The following is a 24,423-nucleotide window of genomic DNA, read 5'->3' on the forward strand; positions in this document are numbered from 1 at the left end:
TGTGGCAATTCCATGGCAACAATCTCAGGGTGGTAAGGTTGTGACAGTTGACTGTCTCTTTGTCATCATCGATTGTCACCTGGCATGTGCCAGGCCTGTGTGCACTCGCAGGGTTGGGAGTTTAGGTGAAAAATCTGGCCACAAGCTGGGACCGGGCTTTCTCGCCACGTGCCCTATCCCCTCCCATGGGCAGCGACTGTGCCTGTGGTTGGGGATGTGGGGGCACCACCATGTCCACCGCTATGCCCTGCCGTGTTGCAACATGGTGCAGGACACATGCTGCCAAAATGATCCTGCACACTACTGGGGGTGCATAGAGTAGCTGCCCACCAGAGCGGTCAAGGGAGCGAATGTGCGCTCCACTATGGCCCTGGTTGCAATATGGGCTGCGTTGTATTTTACCTGGGGTGGTGTGGTGGGGTTCCGGATTGTCATCATCATGTGGTTGTTCAGAGGGTAGGTACTGTCCCCTGGAGAGGTGATAATGGTTGTTATTATTGGGGTTTGTGTATTTGTGTGTGTGTGTGACATGCATGCATGTGCACTGGCATTTGTACTCACCTAGGAGCCATGTGTCGCCATGCTGCCCAGCTTCCAGGGCCCGGCTCAGGGCGGACATTCTGTATATGAAACTGTCATGGGTGGAGCCAGGGTAGTTTGCATAGACAGAGGTGATGACTCCCTTTGCATCGCATACCACCTGTATATTGATGGAATGCCAGTGCTTGCGGTTTCGGTAGATGTGCTCAGTGGCCCTAGGTGGACGTAGGGCCACATGGGTGCAATCTATGGCACCGAGCACTTTGGGGAAGTGTGCCACCCTGTAAAAGTCCTGGACAACGGCCTGCCCTTCTGCGGGTGTTCTGGGCATGTATATGTGCCTGCGGACTGAGGGGCGCGCTGTTGTGATTGCCAATACCTGTTGTAGGCAGCGTGACTGCGTGGCCTGTGAGACCCCACCCACTATGGCAATAGTCTGCTGAAAAGACCCAGTGGCCAAAAAATGCAGGACATTGAGCCCCTTCTCCAAGGGGCTCAATGCTTGGGAGCAGAGGGTGGGGGATGTTAGGTCATCTTCTGTAACGCTTACCTCATAAACTCTGCGGGAGCACCTCTCTGGAAAATCTGTTTGAACTATTCTTAGTGTGCGTAGTTAATCTGTGTAGTCAGGTTATCTAAGAAGAAACATTCAGCAATCCTTAATATGCTAGTCTACTGCACCCATTCAGGAATTAGCTCTCTAACACTTCAGGGATAGTTACCTGTTGTTATTTGTTGGTGAGCTCTCCATCCTGCTTCTACGCAGGGCGCTTGTTCTGAAGAATGGAGATGAAATGTAGTTTTCTGAAGGGAGGAAGGATCGCTAGTGTGCGTGATATAGGAGGGAGAGGTAATTAGGACAGGGTAGGAGTTAGAAACTATCCCTGGCAAAAATAGCACAATTAAGCCGTTCCATTAACAATTGATGTGCATGAACACCTAGTCTTCCCAAAACCAGACAATTGAGAAACGACTATATGTGCGTGTGAACTAATGGCCAGAAACAAGTTAACTGCTGAGAAAATGTATTTTCCTTTTTTACAAATTAACAAGGGGGGTCCTGGGTGTCCCTCTGCCAGACATAAGTCCTGGTTACGAGAGACTTACCCAGAGTCTTTAGCTCACTATCTTTCACAGAGAAGAAATATTCCAAACATATCAGTCTTTGTCCTGCCCTGGGGCAGTCCAGCACCGAAATGCTAGGCAATTCTCCTCTGAACAAGAGTACCAACAAAAACCCCAGACACGTGTTTCGGTCTGGTTGGACCTCATCAGTAGGGTGGATCTGTGCCTCTCTAAGAATAGTGAGCAAGGGGTCCACGTCTGGATTCCCCTAGTAACTTAGGGTGAGACCCAAAGTTACTTAAATATGCAAATTAACAAGGGGGGTCCTGGGAGTCCCTCTGCCAGACATTAGTCCTGGTTACAAGAGACTTACCCAGAGTCTTTAGCTCACTATCTTTCACAGAGAAGAAATATCCCAAACATATCAGTCTTTGGGCCTCATTACGACCCAGGCGGTAAGGGGTTTACGGCAGCGTTAACAGCGCCGACCCTTACCGCCTGAGTACGAGGTCCCTTAGCGCCATGGCGCTTTTAACACCTGCTTTTAGCAGGTGTTAAAATCCATGGCGCTAAGGGACCATGGAGTTAATTACGCCACCGTAATTTACGGTGGCGTAATTAACGCCTTCCCCACTCCCATTATACCCTATGGGGCAAAAATGGGAATGGGGAAGGGTAAATGGGGATTGGGGACTTACCGCCCCGCCAAGGTCGGAATGGGGCGGTAAGTCCGCCAACCACCATGGCGTAAACGTAGTTTACGCCATGGTGGTAAAGTCACGGCCCAGGCGGTAACTTACCGCCTGGGTCGTAATGAGGCCCTTTGTCCTGCCCTGGGGCAGTCCAGCACCGAAATGCTAGGCAATTCTCCTCTGAACAAGAGTACCAACAGAAACTCCAGACACGTGTTTCGGTCTGGTTGGACCTCATCAGTAAGGTGGATCTGTGCCTCTCTAAGAATAGTGAGCAAGGGGTCCACGTCTGGATTCCCCTAGTAACTTAGGGTGAGACCCAAAGTTACTTACATATGCAAATTAACAAGGGGGGTCCTGGGAGTCCCTCTGCCAGACATTAGTCCTGGTTACGAGAGACTTACCCACAGTCTTTAGCTCACGATCTTTCACCGAGAAGAAATATCCCAAACATATCAGTCTTTGTCCTGCCCTGGGGCAGTCCAGCACCGAAATGCTAGGCAATTCTCCTCTGAACAAGAGTACCAACAGAAACCCGAGACACGTGTTTCGGTCTGGTTGAACTTCATCAGTAGGGTGGATCTGTGCCTCTCTAAGAATAGTGAGCAAGGGGTCCACGTCTGGATTCCCCTAGTAACTTAGGATGTGACCCAAAATTACTTAAATATGCAAATTAACAAGGGGGGTCCTGGGAGTCCCTCTGCCAGACATTAGTCCTGGTTACAAGAGACTTACCCAGAGTCTTTAGCTCACTATCTTTCACAGAGAAGAAATATCCCAAACATATCAGTCTTTGTCCTGCCCTGGGGAAGTCCAGCACCGAAATGCTAGGCAATTCTGCTCTGAACAAGAGTACCAACAGAAACCCCAGACACGTGTTTCAGTCGGGTTGAACTTCATCAGTAGGATGGATCTGTGCATCTCTAAGAATAGTGAGCAAGGGATCCACGTCTGGATTCCCCTAGTAACTTAGGGTGAGACCCAAAGTTACTTAAATATGCAAATTAACAAGGGGGGTCCTGGGAGTCCCTCTGCCAGACATTAGTCCTGGTTACGAGAGACTTACCCAGAGTCTTTAGCTCACTATCTTTCACAGAGAAGAAATTTCCCAAACATATCAGTCTTTGTCCTGCCCTGGGGCAGTCCAGCACCAAAATGCTAGGCAATTCTCGTCTGAACAAGAGTACCAACAGAAACCTCCGAAACATGTTTCGGTCTGGTTGGACCTCATCAGTAGGGTGGATCTGTGCCTCTCTAAGAATAGTGAGCAAGGGGTCCACGTCTGGATTCCTCTAGTAACTTAGGGTGAGACCCAAAGTTACTTAAATATGCAAATTAACAAGGGGGGTCCTGGGAGTCCCTCTGCCAGACATTAGTCCTGGTTACGAGAGACTTACCCACAGTCTTTAGCTCACGATCTTTCACCGAGAAGAAATATCCCAAACATATCAGTCTTTGTCCTGCCCTGGGGCAGTCCAGCACCGAAATGCTAGGCAATTCTCCTCTGAACAAGAGTACCAACAGAAACCCGAGACACGTGTTTCGGTCTGGTTGAACTTCATCAGTAGGGTGGATCTGTGCCTCTCTAAGAATAGTGAGCAAGGGGTCCACGTCTGGATTCCCCTAGTAACTTAGGATGTGACCCAAAATTACTTAAATATGCAAATTAACAAGGGGGGTCCTGGGAGTCCCTCTGCCAGACATTAGTCCTGGTTACAAGAGACTTACCCAGAGTCTTTAGCTCACTATCTTTCACAGAGAAGAAATATCCCAAACATATCAGTCTTTGTCCTGCCCTGGGGAAGTCCAGCACCGAAATGCTAGGCAATTCTGCTCTGAACAAGAGTACCAACAGAAACCCCAGACACGTGTTTCAGTCGGGTTGAACTTCATCAGTAGGATGGATCTGTGCATCTCTAAGAATAGTGAGCAAGGGATCCACGTCTGGATTCCCCTAGTAACTTAGGGTGAGACCCAAAGTTACTTAAATATGCAAATTAACAAGGGGGGTCCTGGGAGTCCCTCTGCCAGACATTAGTCCTGGTTACGAGAGACTTACCCAGAGTCTTTAGCTCACTATCTTTCACAGAGAAGAAATTTCCCAAACATATCAGTCTTTGTCCTGCCCTGGGGCAGTCCAGCACCAAAATGCTAGGCAATTCTCGTCTGAACAAGAGTACCAACAGAAACCTCCGAAACATGTTTCGGTCTGGTTGGACCTCATCAGTAGGGTGGATCTGTGCCTCTCTAAGAATAGTGAGCAAGGGGTCCACGTCTGGATTCCTCTAGTAACTTAGGGTGAGACCCAAAGTTACTTAAATATGCAAATTAACAAGGGGGGTCCTGGGAGTCCCTCTGCCAGACATTAGTCCTGGTTACGAGAGACTTACCCAGAGTCTTTAGCTCACTATCTTTCACAGAGAAGAAATATCCCAAACATATCAGTCTTTGTCCTGCCCTGGGGCAGTCCAGCATCGAAATGCTAGGCAATTCTCCTCTGAACAAGAGTACCAACAGAAACCCCAGACACGTGTTTCGGATCCCCCTTGTTAATTTGCACATTTAAGTAACTTTGGGTCTCCCCCTAAGTTATTAGGGGAATCCAGACGTGGACCCCTTGCTCACTATTCTTAGAGAGGCACAGATCCACCCTACTGATGAGGTCCAACCAGACCGAAACACGTGTCTGAGGTTTCTGTTGGTACTCTTGTTCAGAGGAGAATTGCCTAGCATTTCGGTGCTGGACTGCCCCAGGGCAGGACAAAGACTGGTATGTTTGGGATATTTCTTCTCTGTGAAATATAGTGAGCTAAAGACTCTGGGTAAGTCTCTCGTAACCAGGACTAATGTCTGGCAGAGGGACTCCCAGGACCCCCCTTGTTAATTTGCATATTTAAGTAACTTTGGGTCTCACCCTAAGTTACTAGAGGAATCCAGACGTGGACCCCTTGCTCACTATTCTTAGAGAGGCACAGATCCACCCTACTGATGAGGTCCAACCAGACCGAAACATGTGTCGGAGGTTTCTGTTGGTACTCTTGTTCAGACGAGAATTGCCTAGCATTTTGGTGCTGGACTGCCCCAGGGCAGGACAAAGACTGATATGTTTGGGAAATTTCTTCTCTGTGAAAGATAGTGAGCTAAAGACTCTGGGTAAGTCTCTCGTAACCAGGACTAATGTCTGGCAGAGGGACTCCCAGGACCCCCCCCTTGTTAATTTGCATATTTAAGTAACTTTGGGTCTCCCCCTAAGTTACTAGGGGAATCCAGACCTGGACCCCTTGCTCACTATTCTTAGAGAGGCACAGATCCACCCTACTGATGAGGTCCAACCAGACCGAAACACGTGTCTGAGGTTTCTGTTGGTACTCTTGTTCAGAGGAGAATTGCCTAGCATTTCGGTGCTGGACTGCCCCAGGGCAGGACAAAGACTGATATGTTTGGGAAATTTCTTCTCTGTGAAAAATAGTGAGCTAAAGACTCTGGGTAAGTCTCTTGTAACCAGGACTAATGTCTGGCAGAAGGACTCCCAGGACCCCTCTTGTTAATTTGCATATTCAAGTAACTTTGGGTCTCCCCCTAAGTTACTAGTGGAATCCAGACGTGGACCACTTGCTCACTATTCTTAGAGAGGCACAGATCCACCCTACTGATGAGGTCCAACCAGACAGAAACACGTCTCTGAGGTTTCTGTTGGTACTCTTGTTCAGAGGAGAATTGCCTAGCATTTCGGTGCTGGACTGCCCCAGGGCAGGACAAAGACTGATATGTTTGGGAAATTTCTTCTCTGTGAAAGATAGTGAGCTAAAGACTCTGGGTAAGTCTCTCGTAACCAGGACTAATGTCTGGCAGAGGGACTCCCAGGACCCCCCTTGTTAATTTGTCCTTTTTTACATAAAACTCTAGCTTTGTGCGCAATGTGGTGTATGCTAACTAGTGGAGAAAACTTCCAAACGCTAACAATATGACCCTAGTTAGTTCTGCTGACTGGAAGAAAAATTGCAACACCGTATACATGACAACTCAAAACTTTGTCACAGAATTGCAGTACTACATAGCGTGTGTAAAAGGCTGACTGACAGGGGAACAACTTATTACAGCTGTCACAAAAACAAGGTAACTCAGCTGACTGGAAATGCACTCTAAAACAAAGGCGCAACAACATTAACAGGCAATACTTGCGATAAATGTTGGTTGACAAGACAACAAGCTTCAAACTGCTGAGGGAGATTCACGAAAATATTCCGCTGATAGGAATGAGCGCGGCAACAGTGCTGAGGCAGACGTGAAGGCAACTTCCGAGAATGCTGACTAAAACCAAACACCATGGAATACTGTGGAAATGACTGGGAAGTACACGGCTAACTTCAGAGGAAAACTATGGAACTACGGTAAGGAGATTTCAAGAATGGCTGAGGAAAACTGTGATTGGAACTGGCGCCACAGTAAGCGTACACTGCGAAGCAGACGACGGGAAGCACGGAGCAGGTGCGGGGAGGGGCTTATATATGCAGCGAGTGTGAAGCACTAGACCATAACTATCACTTCCATAGAACCACTAGGCCGCCATCTTAGGTAATGAGGAAGTGTCTTTAGCCATATAGCCTAAACATGGTTCTTTCCTTGTTACAGACCAAGCATGATAAGCCGTGGTCCACAAATTCTTAGAGACTAATCTGGGGGCATGACCGAAGCTCATGACATCTTCCCACTCCCTGACTAGGTCTAGGATGATATGGGGTGGAAACCTATACCTGCCATAGACCTGGTCGTCAGGCATCCCAAAAAGGCTTGTCCTTGGTGAAAAAATGTGTGCCCTGCCTATTCTCCTCCTCCTGCGGTGTCCCATGATCAGTGCTGCGACAAATGGGGCATTCATCGTAGCTGTATATACGTGTTTGTTGTTTGCGCGCACTTTTATGCTGTGCGCGGGGACGCTTCCGCCTGCCTTCGTGTGGCGGACGCGTTGACGCCTGTGTGCGTCTTTTGCCATGCGCGGGTTTCCCGTGTTCGAATCCATGAATACGGGTTGTTTGCGTGCGTGTGGGCGTTCCGTGTAGTTCCCTGCAGTACTTCCCCACTTATGCCTTCATTTTCACGCGTTATTCCCCATTCTGCGTATTACGCCCACTGTTTCGCCTACTTTTGTTGTGTGCGCTGCGCTATGTGCACTTTTGCTGTGCGCGAAGCGCACGCCGTTTGATGACGTGTGTGCCCGCATGCGCCATGCACGGATTTGGAGCACAACCAGTGGGAAAGTAGCGCAGCGCCTTCTTTGAATTGCACACGTGCGCTTGCTTTCTCACGCTTGCGCCTCCTTGCGCATGCTTGCGCTGGGATTTTCGGCGCACGTTTGTTCCATGAATCGGCCCGTCCGTGTCTTGTTTGTGGAGTTCACAAAAATAGTAACACTGTGGTTTTCTTGCCATTCAAATGTGTTGTCTGTAAAATTCTGTTTCATGTGTATTTACATATGAATTGTTGCATTTCAGCTCTAGCTGAGAAGCTGTCACACTGAGCAGTGGGGACAAAACTGAAAGCCTTTTCCTAAATTGCTAATCTCTTCAGCAATAGGAGAATAACAAGAAAGGTGTATCAATAAGCTGTTCTGCTCCTCGTCTGGCATGGTATGTAGTCCCAATCCATTTCAGTTGGGTTGGGCCTCTCCCTCTTGGGCCTCTATTTCTAGGGTATGAATTGCTTCTGCTGTTGTATCTACCTCTACCTCTCGTTTGTCCTCAATTTGCGTCTTTGTGTGTGGTGTCTTCTACTACACTGTCATTATCTGAGCTCTGTGACTTGTATGAAGTGTTACCAAACCTCACACATTTGTTTCTCGTTAGTGGCAGTTTGCTGTTCATAATAGGGATGTAGTCCTCCTTTGTATATTTAAAGGCTTTGTCATGGTAAATGTTTCCTAGATCGTCCTTTAGGTGCCTAATTCTGTCTCTGGTGGTGTATTCTATAAACTCTTCCATTTCTTTATTGATGTTGTCAAGTCTTTTTTTGAAGGCATCCAGAGGCACTAGTTTTTGTATTTCTTCCCCTAATGTGGTTAGATCTGTAGACAATCTGTCAGTCATTTCTTTGACAATGTCAATAATTAAAATAACCCAGTCTCTTCCACATTTATTTGCAATGTAGCACCATTGTATTATGACATTTATGTTGTCTAGGAAGAGACATGGTTCATTCCTCACAATTTGGCCTTGTGGCAATGTTTAATTTCTAACCTATTTGTTTGTTATTGTACCATGAAGTTCAGTTCTAATAATGCATTTTTTTTGGTTGAAATAGTTTGTCCCAATTGCTCACATTGGCCAGTTGGGATCCATTATTCTCTTTGGAAAAAAGTGAGGATCTAGCTTAGAGTTCTGGCAGGTATCTCTCGTCATAACTCTCGGTTGTGTCTGCTGCCATGGTGACAAAGGTACTAGAAAAAGACTACGAGTTAGGTTTATTCATGTCAAGGGGACTATTAAGTATTTACCTTAGGGAAGAAAAATCTAAATGTCCCTCAACCGATAGCCGTGCTGTGAGATGAAAATGATTAGTGGGAACCCCGGGTATACACAATAGGACCAACTCTGATAATTACAAACTACAAATAACACACTTAGATGGCCCTATGTTAGGGTTTGCTCATGATACACAAATATAACAAAATGGATCAAAGCAAACATGAATGATACGTTGTAGGTAGAATCAAAGTAATTCAATTTGTACTCTGCTTAATATAAACATCTTTCTTAATTTATTATCACGTAGACGTAGGTGGTTAAAAGGACTAATTACAGTGCTCAGTGCACCCTAAAGTGATTTGTGCTTAATAAAAACAGAAAATGTTTTATTCTTGTAGACACCAACGTGGTTGAAAATAGTTTTTGAACCATGTTATTATTATTATTATTATTATTATTATTATTATTATTATTATTATTGTAAAAGCAGAACCAAATATAGTGAAGACTGTAATTGTTGTCTTGGTTTTTTGAACTTTTGATTGTTACATTTTTAGACAGCACACATTTGGCTAATGTCAGTATAATAATTGGCCTCTTAAATTGAGCTATTTATAAAACCCAACATTTTTCGTTCCAATTGTTGTAACTTCATCACAGGATTTCTATGCGCTGTTCCCATGTACTCCAAACATTCTGAATTCGATTGGGTATAGGATTTGGACACGGATGAGATCTTCTGTGATTCAAGGTTAACATATTTTTATGCAGAATAGGTAATGTTATTTCGGACTGTGGTTGTTGGTTCCTGTATCGCAAAGAAACAAAACAGCTCTAATGAAATGTGAAATGATGTTCTTTGAAAGTATAAGGACTTACATTATTACAAAGGTGACTCTGGTTCATCTACCACCATGACTTTTGTGGTTTAAGACAGTAATGGAGAAGATTAATTTCTCTTGTGGTTCTTCACTACAGATAAATACACAAAAGCAGCTCTTGATCACAATATATCCAATATTTTGGCTTCATAATATCAAGGCGGCATTTATATCTCTACTATACAAAGTCTTAGTATTTCTAGTTACAGAAAATGATGCACCCTTTAGTAGGCACAATTTGTATAGTCAGTTGTGCAGAAGGTTACCCTGTAATGACATAAGAATATCATGTCTAATTTGCCCAATAAACTATTGAATAATTGGAGAAATAAATGAACTGCAAGTAAAAAAAAAACTTCTAAGAACAGTGTTCTGGAAATGAAGCGTACTTTGTTAAATAAAGCACTCACTGAATTGGCAGCTTTTCTAAAGCCCTAGAGAAACGGTGGCACAAAGACCACAACCCTGGAGATCTCAACAACCTCATGTCTCTCTGTACCAAATGTAGAATTCTGCTCACCAAAGCTGCTCAACAGTCCAACACCAACATGGAAGCTTCTAAGAGGAGCAAAGCCCTAAAAGAAGTAGTAACGCATTGTCCCATGCCTTCACCCATTCCCTAGGTGCCAGAAACGCAGCAATCATTAAATATTAATTGAAGAAAATAGACAAAACCCAACATATCATTGAATCAACCTGCCTCAGCGTTAGTCCCCCGCTTCACAGTATGCACTCTTACTATCTGGAAGAAATTCTCTCATCTCGTCCCCCTTAAACCCATAAAAATGCTTACCACCCTGAAACCTAACTCCTGCTCTGACAATATCATCCTGGCCTCCAACATTAAACAACTGACTGGCGCAGCATTGAAAGCATTCCCCTGCACCATTTATTCCTCACTAACTGAAGGATCATTTCCGGCCACCTTCAAGGCTGGTCTCAAATTACCTCTTTTAAAAATATCCAGGTGACCTGGCTAGCTACCAGTCCATTATGAACCTCCCATTTAATCGTGCAACATTTTGGAAAAAGTAGTTGCTACTCAACCACTAAGCAGAATCGAACAACTATACTTCCTACATGAATATCTGTTGGGGTTCAGCCCCAAGTGAAACATCAAGACAGCCACCTTCTAGGTGATGGACCATGCTCTCTAAATCAGAGAAAAATATTTCTTGAAGCATGTATCGTAACAACAGAAACAAATATAGTGAAGACTGTAATGGTTGTCTTGTTTTTAACCTTTGATTGATACTTTTTTAGACAACACACATTTGTCAGGTTTGACACAAAGCGTGGCTCACCCACTAGTCTCCATGGATCTCTCTCTCAGATGGCCAGGGCACGGCCATCATCTTTGGATCCAGACCCTGGAGGTGGACACGTGCGGGAGGATCACCTGGGTGAGGGGTTTTCAGGGAGTGGGGGTGAGGAAGCTGATGGTGAGACGTGGTATTCCCCCCACCCTTTTTACACAAATAATGGGCTGAGGAAGAGGGTGACTGAGAGTAACAAGACTACCTCTTATACATCATACTGGACATGTCCCGCTAATCGGTTCTGGCAAAGTCAAAAACTTAACATTCAGTGCATAAACCTGAAACCAATTAGCTCTCCTAGCACGGAAAAAAGGCGGAACCTACAGATACACTCGGAGCAAGGTGGAACACAAATACGAGAAGAACTTCCGGGATGAGGGCAAAACAACTGGAGCAGAGCGAAAGACCGAGGGACAAGAGCAGTGGCTCAAAAACCCCAGGAGTTCCCTACAGGAGGTCGCTGCCTCCAACAGGCCACGAGAGACATGTGGAGAAGGCCAGTTCCCAAATCCGAAGGCTGCATTTTATTTAGAGAGAGTAAGCGACCCTCCCGGGTAAATGGAAGAGTTGGGGAGGCGATGCCAAGCCTGTGGTACTAAACTTGACTCATGAATTGGAAATCGTAAAACCAAGAAAAAAGCGCACAGAGCCAGTGAGTTGGCAAGCGACCTGAGAGACCGGTGTGTGTTGAAGAAAGATTGAAGTGGAAAAAACGATGTCGCAAGTGAAGGCTGCACGCGTGTGAATGAGACGCGAGGAAAGGAAGACCTGTGAATAATCTTTCAAGTAAGGACAGCTGTGAGATCAGCAATACTGAGTAATGGATTGGTCTGGTGAAAGGAAGTAGCCCACTCGAAAGTCTCTGTCAAAGGTACATTGTAGCGATAAAGTGAAGGAACTGCAAAAACGAAGTGAGCAAAATTAAGCCCGAGAGAAGGTGAAAGTAAAAAGCTGAACGCTGAAAGTCTTTGACATCCAAAAACAGTCTGAGCTCAACTGAGGGAGACCCAAAGTGCACTAAGCTTGGGGAAAAGAGCCCTCTGCAAGTATTGATGAACTTTGTGTTGTGAAAGGTTTGAGCCCGACAGACGGGATCAATGTGAACCTTTTGAGTCCAAGAGAGGGGGACCAACATGAACTTGTGTGTTGTAGAGCTCTGAGCCCAACAGGGAGACCAATGTGAACATTTTGTTGAAACGTTATTTAAAAGACCGTAAAGAGAGACTTTAACGTGGAAGGCCAGATGGGCCTTGACCCACATCTTGAACTGTTTTGAGTTGAAACACCGAGCCAGAGTGTGTCATCCTGCCCACAGGGGGCACCTTACTCTGTTTGATCTAACGTGGGGAGGAGAGCTGATTCAGTCACAAGTACTCTTTATTTGAACACTGATTTTCCTTTACATACATATCTGCTTTATACACTTTTTTGTACAAGAGATAGGGCAGGCAGTAGGTTTTGTTAGCATAGGCCATTCTGACTTGAGGGACAGCACTAGGATTGTTTTATTTATTATTTGATGGTCAAGACTACTCCCATCCTAGTAATAGGGCAGAATAGGAGTGTTTCCAAACCCTGATATGTTAATAAAGGTTTTAAAAATTGTACCTTTTGTGTCAGCGTCATACTTGTGAAACCCTGCCTCCCCTACACATTGTAATAATCAGCCTCTTAAATTGGGCTGTTTATAAATCCCAACATGTTTTGTTCTAATCGGTCTGTTGCTCTAACTGTTGTAACTTCATCAGTGGATTTGTATGCACTGTTCCCATGTACCCCAACCATTCTGAATTCTATTGGGTATAGGATTTGGACAGGGATGAGACTTTTGCGATTCAAAGTCCATGTATTTTTATGCAGAATAGCTAATGTTATTTCGGACTATGGTTGTTGGTTCCTGTATCGCAAACAAACAAAACAGCTCTTATGAATTGTTGTTCTTTGAGAGTATGAGGCCTAAATTATTACAAAGGGTACTTTTGTTTGTTTGCCACCATGACTTTTGTGGTTTTGGATAGCGATAGAGAAGATTAATTTCTCTTATGGTTCTTCCCTACAGATAAATACACAAAAGCAGCTCTTCATCACAAAATGTCCAATATATTGGATGTGTAGCATTAAGGCAGCGTTTATACCTCTTCAAGCCCTCTTCAAAGTAATAAAGCATTGTCCCAAGCCCTCACCCAAACCTGAGGTGCCAGAAACTCAGCAATCATCATATTTTCATTGAAAAAAATAGACAAAACCCAACATATCATTGAATCAACCTCCTATATGCACCTAGAAGTATTGGATCTTCAACTCTCAGCATAATCCATATGCTTCACCATGGACAGCAGCCTATCATTTCAGAAGGACATAGCCAAGGACCTCCAAACTACCTAGCTCCATATCTCCAACCTTCCCTTCATCCTGCCGCAGGACTTCTAGACCATAGGGCAGGCCTTTCTGTTCATGCATATCAATGAGGTAAACACCCTCCTGAAGGGTCTTCAATCACTGACTTGGCTCCCCTAAAAGCAGTCTTCCATGCCGCAGCACACCTTATTACGAGTGAGCAGATATTTGACCTAATCGCTATGCAATATTGTTCAAGACCTCATGTATCATCTACAAAGCAGTCACTTGTAGTACAACAGATTACATGCCGCCTATACTCCACATATCGTTTGGCACACGCTGATCATGCAGCAACTGAACCACCCAGCTTTAAACACAACTCGCCCACAAAGAGAGGACCCACAGACTATTTTTCGTGTCAGGGATCTACCCTGTGGAACTCAATCTGGGAATTATCTCGGAATGTCCCCAAAATTCTCCCATTCTGCAAAGCTCTTCAAATGTGACTTTTTCAACAATACCTGACCATGGACTAATCCCAGTGCATGCACAGACTGACACCCAAACCGTAATTCACAGTACTCGGCTACTGTTTCAAAAATACCAGCCCAAATGTCGGCTGCCTAGATCCGGTGCAGCGATCTGCTTCACTCGAGTTAGTTCCATGCTTTAAACAACAGAATGAAATAATAATACATTTTTTCTCAGATAGTGGCTTTTTGGCAAGAGTGCAAGAATAATCTTTCAGAGAACAGCCTTTTTAATAAGGTAGAGATAACATATTCAAGTGCAATTCCACTTAAACTAGTCAATGACATTTCATTATACACAGAAAAACAAGAGACGATGGCGTTTCTTGCTCCAGCCATGCAATTGTACCTTATGGCCACCTTGAATGCCTTCCCTTCGTTAAGATCTCTCATTCCTACAACCTAAAGCCAGCATCTAAAACAAAGGTGTCATAAGCATGTTGTGACAGAAAGACCAGCTGCGGCCGCAAGATTCCTCGGATCCCCTATTGAATGCAAATGATGACCATTGACAATGTTCACTGGAGTAGCTTTTGTACAAGGGATAACCCTACATTCTTCAAGCAGCGCCTTTCATTCGTACATAAAATGTGCCTTAACAATTACTCAAGGATTGGATGCTGCACAAGGGATGTCCCTTAACAATCTGTCAGTGTCCTAATAATAATAATTTAGCATTTATATTGCACTACGAACCCTCAAGTATCTGGGCGCTGCTTATTGTTACCCACGGTGTGTAGTGCTCATACCTCGGAAGGATGAAAGGCTGAGTCTGGCCCTGCACGATTCGAACCTGCATTAACAAGCTCTGCACGGATGTCAAAGCGAGCGCTCTACTCGCTGTGCCACTTGACCTACTTGCTGTAAGGGATGACTCGTAACAATGCGTGAAGTTTATACAAGAAAAACATTTGTGAGAATTGTATTTTTCTTTTTTTCAGCTTTCTTTGCATGTTTTGTATATTTTAAACAAGGAGGAAAACTAGGAACAGACAATTTGGCCCTACAACTAGGTTTGGGTAAAAGTACAGGAACAAAAAAAAATGGCTCCTCTTAACATTTTTGAAAGCATATTTTATTTCTAATATTTTTGATTGTTTTCTTTTGTATGATTTTCTTTTCCTTTTTAGCAGGGATTTTGGAAAAGACAGCGTAGACAAAAATCTGGGCTTGGGAGGACCAATGTCAACCAAACAAACAGCCTTACCCCCACTCTCTCATCCTTCAAGTGGGCCTTCCATGTGGCAACACATGCGCAGGTTGTCCACATTAGCATTACCCGTCACCATGGACCACAGCATGGCAAATATTACACATGCTGCACATTTGGAAAATAAATCCTAAGACACATGCCACAGCCTACTGTGTCTCCCCTGCAAGTGGCCATATCCTCTTGCCGCTGACCGAGCTGAGGATGGTTCTGCTGCCGACTCACCTGAAGTGGCAGCAATAGCATGCTCAGGGTATCTCAGCATCCTTGGGGTTGTAAAGTGCAGGCCTCTGCCATGGCCCATACTGTCCCCGAAAATGCTGCATTGGACCCAACATGCCCTCTTCTTATCTGCTGCAGTATCACGTGACAAAACCGCAATGTGTTGACAATCCCCCGAACTTTTTATATTTGCAGAGCCCAAAAGATGCTGCTCTTCTGCCGTGGGATGTCTGGGCTGCAACCTGGTCTGGTGGCACTCGAGGGGGTTTCTGCTGGCCAGCCATTATGGCCTGCTGCCCATGCTGCATCTCTGTGCAGCCTATGTTGCTATGGTTCATGCTGATTCTCTTCCTGGGCTTGCTCACTCCCTGGGTCTTTAATTTCTTTTTGGGGGCGGAGGGGGCAAAAGGGTTTTCCCTCCTATTTTTAAATGTGTTCCCCCGTTGGCCCCTTTACATCCTCCTTCTATTCCAATTAACTGCCACTCTCAAATTACATACACACAAACCTGATCTCTGCCCCTCCTTCACTCTCCTGAACCCACCACATTCTCTGACTTAGGGCCTGATTCATGGAATGCTTTGTACGGTGCAGAGTGACTTTTCACTGGTGAAAAGGGACTTTGCACTGCCAACACACACACGGATTCATGGAACAGGGCAAAGTGTCTTTTTGCCTTGCAGTCACTTTGCACTGCAAAAAAACACTTTGCACTGTTCCATGAATCAGGGTGTTTGTTGACAGTGCAAAGTCACTTTTCACCACTGAAACATCACTTTGCACCTTGGAAAAGAAATCAATGAAACAGGCCAATACACACATACACTGGAATCAAGACGTATCTCACCGAATTACCTTTTAAAACATTAAGCTGATTTGACAGGCTTCGAGCCAATGGGTATCAAATGACTGGAATTTAACAAATTCCTCTCGACCCAATAATAAAAAAGAATATTTATGTGATTGAGTTGACTGGACACAATCTGGCCAATTCGCGGCTATTGGCTTAAAGCTCGTCTTGATCTGGGTTAGCAATTGTCATAGGATGAAGTACTTCGTATAACTTGGTTAGTGTGATCCGACACAACAAACTATGATCCACTTGGTGTCTATTAGCTCAAAAGAGCTGAATCGGCAGTTCGATGAGGGAGCCGATTCGAGTCACATAGCAGTCGATTTGGGTATTTTATAACTAGGTTCAAAATGGCTTGCGTGTGGGGTCGATCGCAGGGATGTCATGTCACCAAAATGCCAGGGTAGCGGAAGTGACATCAAACGACCCTTGAACTCTGATGACATCACAGGAAGTGATGTAATTTGACGCCACCCCGAAGTGCTATCACGGGAAGCGATGGAACACAACCTTTCACCCCTCGATAAAACATGAAGTGGCATCACGTAGCATTGTACACTACGAAAAATATGCTTAGGATATCACTATAATGTGATGTACATTTCATACAAGAATGGATCTCCATATGTATCGTTATGATCAGTGTGTATAGGCCCATATTACCAAATTACTGGGAATGCAAGCAGATGTCCATGACCAAATGATAATGATGTGTTATTATATAACACTGACGCTTAAGCTCTTTATATAGAAAAAATATACACCCAATATCACCCAACCTGTGTTGGTACTCATTTATCCACCTCAGAAGGATGAAAGGCTGAGTTGAGGCATTTAAGAACAGACTAAATCAGTGACTCACCCCCTAAAGTGTGCCTGAAATAAACATTTAATGAGTCTAGCAATTACTGTATAGAATTAAAAAAAGACACATTATTTGGTATTCCTATTCTTTCTTATTAAGGGTCACTGCTGAAAGTGTTGGCACTCCTGTTCTTATTTTTCTTATTTTTTTAAGGGGCCTGAACAAGAAAGCCTCCACTCCAGAAGTAAAGAACCACATGGTGGTGGCCACAGCCCAGGAGCTTGCATTATAAAACAAAACAAAAACGTTTCGTGACGTCCCTGGTCGATCGTGGCTTGAACAGGTCAGCTGAATCAAGCTATTTCCCATAAGTAGTTCAATCACGATCGAAATGTAAGGCTTCCTCGTGCCTGGTTTCTGTTGCATTTCCCCTGGTTGCACCCACCAATTACCTTATGATACCGTTCAAATAAAAGGAATTATTGTTACACCAGTGCTCATTTATTTTCCCAGAAGGTTGAAGGGAGATGGTGTTGTGCAAGACCATGAGACACACTTTTTTGTTTCTTTAAAATGGATTACAAATAATTGCCCAAATCCTATTTCGTTGGGATGATAACGTTTCCCTAAATAAAGTCCTGCTCAAATAAAAGGCGCAATGGCTGGCAGATAAAGTAATAACAATACCGGAAGATGTCAAATAGGAAAGAGCCACGTTGGAGGAAGTGGTCTTTGAATGAGTTTGTGAGGTGAAATCACCCGTGAGCTCAATTGGGACATGAGTGGTGAGTCTAAAAGCAGGCCAAGATCAAACAGAAAGTGATACTGGCGACAATGTGCAATGGTGGGGTCATGGAACCATACCTGGTGGGAATGTCCAGTTTTCAGGACTACTGGAATGTGGTATGGGTAGCATTGGGAGAAGTGTTGGACCTAAAGGAAAGAGACAACAGTGGGCTGGCAATTCTGGGCTTAGGAGGTCAACTGGAGGAGCTGAATCCCAGAGCGCAGTGGAAAATATATGTAATCTTAATGATGGTGGGGGTGCTGGGGGTGGCCCAAAATGGAAATCTAAGGACCCCCCATTGGAACATGATTGGTTGGGGAAGGTTGGGAACTTTGCAGGACTAGAATGGGTACTTATTCTTTGCAAGGGGACCAACGAAGATTTTTGGAGGACTGGTCCCAGACACTTGAATTTTTTCAGAAGGGGGCAAGGATGGCCGGATGCCCGAAGGAGGATGAGCCTGTTGGGCCTGGTGGAGTAAAACCGACTGATGAGGACAAGTGAAGTCACGGGCCGAAGGGGAATGACGGGATTAAAGGGAATGCGGTTCAGACCCCTGGGGTCCGGGGGGAGGGGGGATGCTGGTGCTGTTAACATGTTTAAAATGGTAATAAAAAGTTATATGGAGAAAAAATCAAGTACGTAAGAAAGTGCCAGTGAGTGATAACTGAGGATTCTAGTAAGAGAGGTCAGGTCAGTGCTATTAGATGAATGGCACGTGTCTGCAGAAGGAAGGAAGACACTGTCAAGGGATCATGGAGGAATATGGGCTAGCCTTGCTAATCACATGCACTTATTTAGTTGGAGAGTCAGTATGTAGGACTTCTGGAGTGCATGTATCATGCAGTGTATATCGGGTTTCAGTGATAGTCATGGTGGATGTTTAGGGGCATGGGAATCAAAATAGCATGTGAGGGAGAGGGTTTTGTTGCAGACAGATTCAACATTCCAAGTCCAAGTGTGAGAATGTGTTCTGAGGATTGCACCATGAGGGAGCAGAGCAGCATACATTCTACTGAAACAGGGGTGATACCGGGAAGAAGAACATGATTTAATAGGTATTATGGGACTAGGATACGAGTGAGGAGCAATGGGCCAGTAAAGCAACAATGATAAGGATACATTAAGCAAGCACATGGTGAAGAGAACAGTCATTGAAATGTAGTAGGGAGGGGATGAGGTGGTGCATTGTGCATGGAGTAGGGAGGGGATGAGGTGCTGCATTGTGCATGGAGTCGGGAGGGGATGAGGTGGTGCATTGTGAATGGAGTATGGAGGGGATGAGGTGGTGCATTGTGAATGGAGTAGGGAAGGGATGAGGTGGTGCACTGTGAATGGAGTAGGGATGGGAAGAGGTGGTGCATTGTGCATGGAGTCGGGAAGGGATGAGGTGGTGCATTGTGAATGGAGTAGGGAGGCGATGGGGTGGTGCATTGTGAATGGAGTAGGGAGAGGATGAGGTGGTGCATTTTGAATGGAGTAGGGAGGGGATGGGTGGTGCATTGTGAATGGAGTAGGGAGGGGATAAGGTGGTGCAGGTTACAGGTCATTTGGTCGAAAATAAATGGTCGACAGGACAAATGGTCAACGCAATTTGGTCGAAAGACAAATGGTCGAATTTTTATTTTTTTTGTATTTTCACTTTTTTTTGGTGGGGGGGGGTCCCCCCAACCCCATTTTTTTGCTAAAAAAACCCTTTTGTTCCTAAACGAAAACCTGAAAAATATATATATAAATAAAAAAAAAAATTCGACCATTTGTCTTTCGACCAAATTGCGTCGACCATTTGTCTGTCGACCATTTGTCTGTCGACCAAATGACTGGACACCGGTGGTGCATTGTGAATGAAGGTGGGTTAATAATACAGGAGTTAGTGTGGATGCGATCAATAAGCAAAGAAGACCATTGCATTCCTGCCATTGGACTAATGCCATCTGCACTTTATATCAGCATCATTCCACCGGCAAAATCTGTTTTCTCTTTCTATGTTCATGCCTGAATGTCAGCGTGTCTGTCTGCCAGCAGCGTGTTCTGGACTGCTGCATATCGGGGAGTCTCTGAAACTGTTTTATTAGTCCTTCACCCATGCTTCCTTACTTATACTGGTCCTTTATACTGGTCTTCTGCTAGTATATCCTCGGCGTATTTCTCCCTCAACTTAATTTACATGTATTGTGGCCTGCTGCACCCACACCAACCGCCATGACAACCTGTCCTCTGGGTCTTGTTTGCACCCTACATTTCGTTCCGAGCAGCGTGCTATGCACCTGTGGGAATAGGTTTGCATTTCGTGAGCCCAACATTTCCGTCCAGAATTTAGAGGCAGTAAAACCACAGCATATTGGCAATAAGGTGGGCAGATCAACAGTTCCTTGTCGCGGCCAGTAGCACAAAAAATAAAATGCACATGCAAGTAGTTCTACCCTACTATCTACTGTCCAGTAACGAATGCAAATTAAAGTGCCATGGTGGTAGTGGGCACCAATAAATAAACAGGCTGGTAGCAACCACCAATTATATAAACAATCCATAACAACCAACAATTAAATTAACAGAGCAGTAATTACTGCTCACCAATTAACCAAACAGGCCAGTAGAATTACGTAGTTAACTCTTTAGGTCAATAACAACTAATAACATCAGCAATTCTCCGTTTTGACTATCTATATTGAATGATGCATTGAGGTGGGGAAGGTAGTAGCTGGCAGCAGGTAGAGAGACAGACATATCATTGAGGGTGAAGAGTCAAAGGAAGAGGGTCAGGTGAACAGGCAAACAGGTGACACCGTTTGTCAATTGCCTGTTGCCTTGCCCCTTGATGTGCTGGATGGCCTACAGGAATAAAGTGCGCATCATAGACTTGGGCTCAATTCTAGAACGTAACTGAGTGGCCCTGGTAGTTGCAGTGGCATGCTGCTGGAAGTTTGGACTGCTGCAGCATAGTTTTGACTCACGTCCCCGTCCCAATCAGGTGGTAGGTAGGTGTTTCTACAAGATCTTAGGTCCTGCGTGCGCCAGTTCTCTGGTGGTCAGCTCCAGATACTGCTACGTCTCACTGCCCAGTATTATCTCTAGAGATGAGGGGAAGCATGCTTACCTACGCAGCAAGCATATACAGCGCTTGAATTCAGTCGTCATATACTCCCCAGGTTGTTAAGGATGTGAATATCATCAGGCACTTTCTAGTATATTAGTTACCAAAATATGAAATACTAAACTGGAAGATATAGAATATATGGCAAGTTACGTGTATGTGGGATTCGAATTGAGTAATAAAAACCATTGCGGAGAGATTGTGGAGTCTAAAACAATGACATCAGTTGACGCTTCTCTTATGGAAATGTGTAATGAGCACCGCAGGATATACGATCAAGGACATTTTGACTCTCTATAAGCAATGTTACTGCCCTATGATACTATATGGGTTGGAGGCTATAACGATGAGTGATCTTAGTTGGCTGGACCGTTTGAAGGGAATGTTTTGATGCAGTGCACCTAACTTAACTATGTTTTTTTAAACTTAGAAGCTCAACGTTTCCAGAGCCCTGCTTCTCTCTACGCTTAATTACTGCAACAGCTTCTTCCACAATCTGCCTCTTTTTGACCTTTGTCCCCTTGGACTAATTCAGAATAGAACTGTGAGACTTATCCTTGACCTCAAGCCCAGGGACCGTATCTCTCCAGCTATAAAATCTCTCCATTGGCTCCTGCTAACTGCAAGGATCAAATTCAATACCCTTTGCATGATTCACAAGGCTGTCTGGGGCCTGGGACCTCTTTACATCCAGCTTTCCCTCTCCAGATACCTCCTGGCCAGTGACCTCTAGCTCCAACTCTCTTCAGATCAAACGCCTCTCCAAGCAGAGAGTGGGAAGTTGATCCCTTTCCTCGGCTGGTTCCTCCCTCTGGAACGACAACCCTCCCACCCTCAGACTTGAGCCGGATCTTCTTAAGTTCTGGAAACCTCTCAAGACTTTCCTTTTCTCCTCTTCCTTCCATCTCCCACTCCTGTGCTAACCCTCCCACTGCCGCTGCGACTGTGGCCTGGTCCCTTCAGAGTCATACAGGAGCCTGACAACCCAATAGCAGTCCCCTCACTTGCCTTTGTCAGCACTTGCCCTCCGGCTCCCTTTTCTGGACTAGCCCAACTTGGTCCTCCCTGTCTGTCCACTGCACTCATCCTCCCCTTCCGCCATTAACCCCAGCACTGGCCACCTTGGCCTTCCCAGCACTTGCCCGCTCACCTTCCTTGGAGGCCCCCCACTCCTGCACTTCTCCCTCTACCCTTTACCCCCTTGCACTTACCACCTTGTCAAGCACTTGCATGGTAGGATTGTCACAAGGCCAATAAAACCGTTTGTTGTTGTTCTACTTTTGTGATTCCCATGTGCCTCCCCTCCCCCATCTTTTCTTGTGGCGCCTGGACACACTTGTGTATAGGCGCCATACAAATGTCCAATAAATAAAATAAATAAATAAATCAATTACCATCATTTCAAAATGTAAAATGCTCTCTAATTTTTAACATATTTTTGAAAAGGCCCATCAATTCTTATTTTTATGATTTCACTCAGCAGTTCTGGAATACAAACTACCTTATAAATAGAGGATCTTATTAAGCAAAATACATTTGTTTCAACTCCACCATTTCCAAAAACACAGAATAGTCTTTTTTTTATCTGAAGCTTGATTTGAATGAGACAGACAAGCCTCAGTCAGATGTTTGTGATATGTCGATATTTTTTTGAAACAAGCAAGAATAAACAGCCTTATTTAAAAAAGGAAGCCGTGTTAAATCAGGGCATACACCCAAGGTGTAATGCTGGTGCGCCTTGATTTACCTCTCTGCCCCATTTTCCTGCAGTGAGACCAGAGAGCCTGCATATGCTGTGCTTCAAGTATGTTGACTTTTATTGTGCTTATGCATACATTCAAGCGATGCTTTTGATTTTAAAGTCGCACTAATGCGTTGTTTTAGAGCGGTACTAACGTGCTTGATGGCTTAGTCTCAGAACGCTTTTTAGTGATAATGTTCTTCCTTAAATGTGCCTTTCTACCAAAGTGGGTGATTTTATAACAAGATCACGGGAATTCTAGTTTCCTGTTCCTCACTTATCCAGTAGGTGGCAGAAGATACAAGATAATATCTTCCGTGACTGCAAAAAACATGAATTCCAATCCGTCCTTTCATAAAGCTCTGCTCTGCAGAGAAGAAACTACATAGTTGACCAACACCATTGTTTTGTTATGCTTACTTGGTCAAGTGCTGGAAATGCGCAAACTTTGCTGGGGGAATCTCCCTCCCCTCCTCCTCCTTCGTGGAGGGTAAGTGTGGGTGGTTGAGGGTGTGGGGTGGTGATTGTCAGTGGTGTGGCGTGACTGAGGAGCGGGGCTTGGTATTGAATAATGTGGGTGCCCTGAATATATGATGCTTGCTAGTTTGCATTAAAAGAAAGTGCATTTGGGAACATAAGAATGACCACAAATGTATCCAAAGTGTCTGTGATAGCAATTCAAATGTGCGTTCCTTCTGAGAAGGTAATGCACACTGGGTATGGTGCTCATTTCAACAGTCAGAATAGTGCCCATGACAGTAATATGTGTGCAGAGCATGAGACATGTATTCAGCTTTGGACCGGTTTATTGTTTGAGTGGCACGCAGTTTGAGCATTCTTTGTATATGGCATCCCGCGCTGAAACGTCAAACGCACATCACGCAGGAGTCTCGCTGCGTGTAGGGGCAGAGAGCTTCCCCTACTTGGCAGGCGTTTGGGCCACGGGCCTCCGTGGAACAGTGGAGCGGTGGTCCTGCAAGTGCAAGGTCATGATTGACATTGTAACAGGCACATCATATGAAACAGCGAATAAAAAAATGAAAACACCGGCGATTTGAATTTGAATCTCTCCACAAATGCCTTTTTTGGGGAGAGATTCCATTATTGCCTAAAGTGGCCTAATATCTATATGTATGTTTTATGTTATTTTATTTTTTTATTGAGTCCGTTTGTTCCATCTACAAAGAGCCGAGACATTAGACACACAAACCTGGCAGATGTACTGTTTAATTGAAATCGGTGCTATTCCAAAACAAATAAATAATGCAAAGGTGTTCAACGTGTGGTCAATTACAGGGTGGTACAAAAAGGTGGCGCAGGGTTACCTCTTTCTATAAATAATGGCCGACTATTAAACATGGATCTATGCTAAAGCCTCTCCACCAAGCGAACTGCTTACATTTCATAAAGCCTGAGGCTCTCTGGCCCTGCTTGTTATATGTATTGCATGATATGCTAGTTATGACTTGGGCACACGGCTGAAATGGAATCGTGTGTCATCCTGTGCCAAAGAACCCGGGAAAGCTTTGAAGTGTGGGTTTCTATCTTCCTGGAATACAAACCCAGACATCTTGTGAGCACCAGAGATGCATGATACCAACTAAATTCGATGCCTTGCAATGGACAGTAAGGTAGGGAACGGCCAATAATGGTGCATATGGTGATGGGAGAACAGGACAGAACGGGGGGTGGAGGGGAAGGGGGGCTAGTGGAGGACTCCTGAGCAAGCCACAAGTCTTTTCACAGAATTAACTCTGTGGAGGAAAGTAGTCCACACCTGGCATGAGATCTGTGTCCATGATGTGGCCCCCGAGGTACTATGCTCCTTTACAGCACTGTTGCCATGCTCCAGACCAGAGGCCTATTTCACACAATGGGACACT

This window comes from Ambystoma mexicanum, chromosome 5p, assembly GCF_040938575.1.
Source record: "Ambystoma mexicanum isolate Mex_15411 chromosome 5p, UKY_AmexF1_1, whole genome shotgun sequence".
Classification (NCBI taxonomy): domain Eukaryota; kingdom Metazoa; phylum Chordata; class Amphibia; order Caudata; family Ambystomatidae; genus Ambystoma; species Ambystoma mexicanum.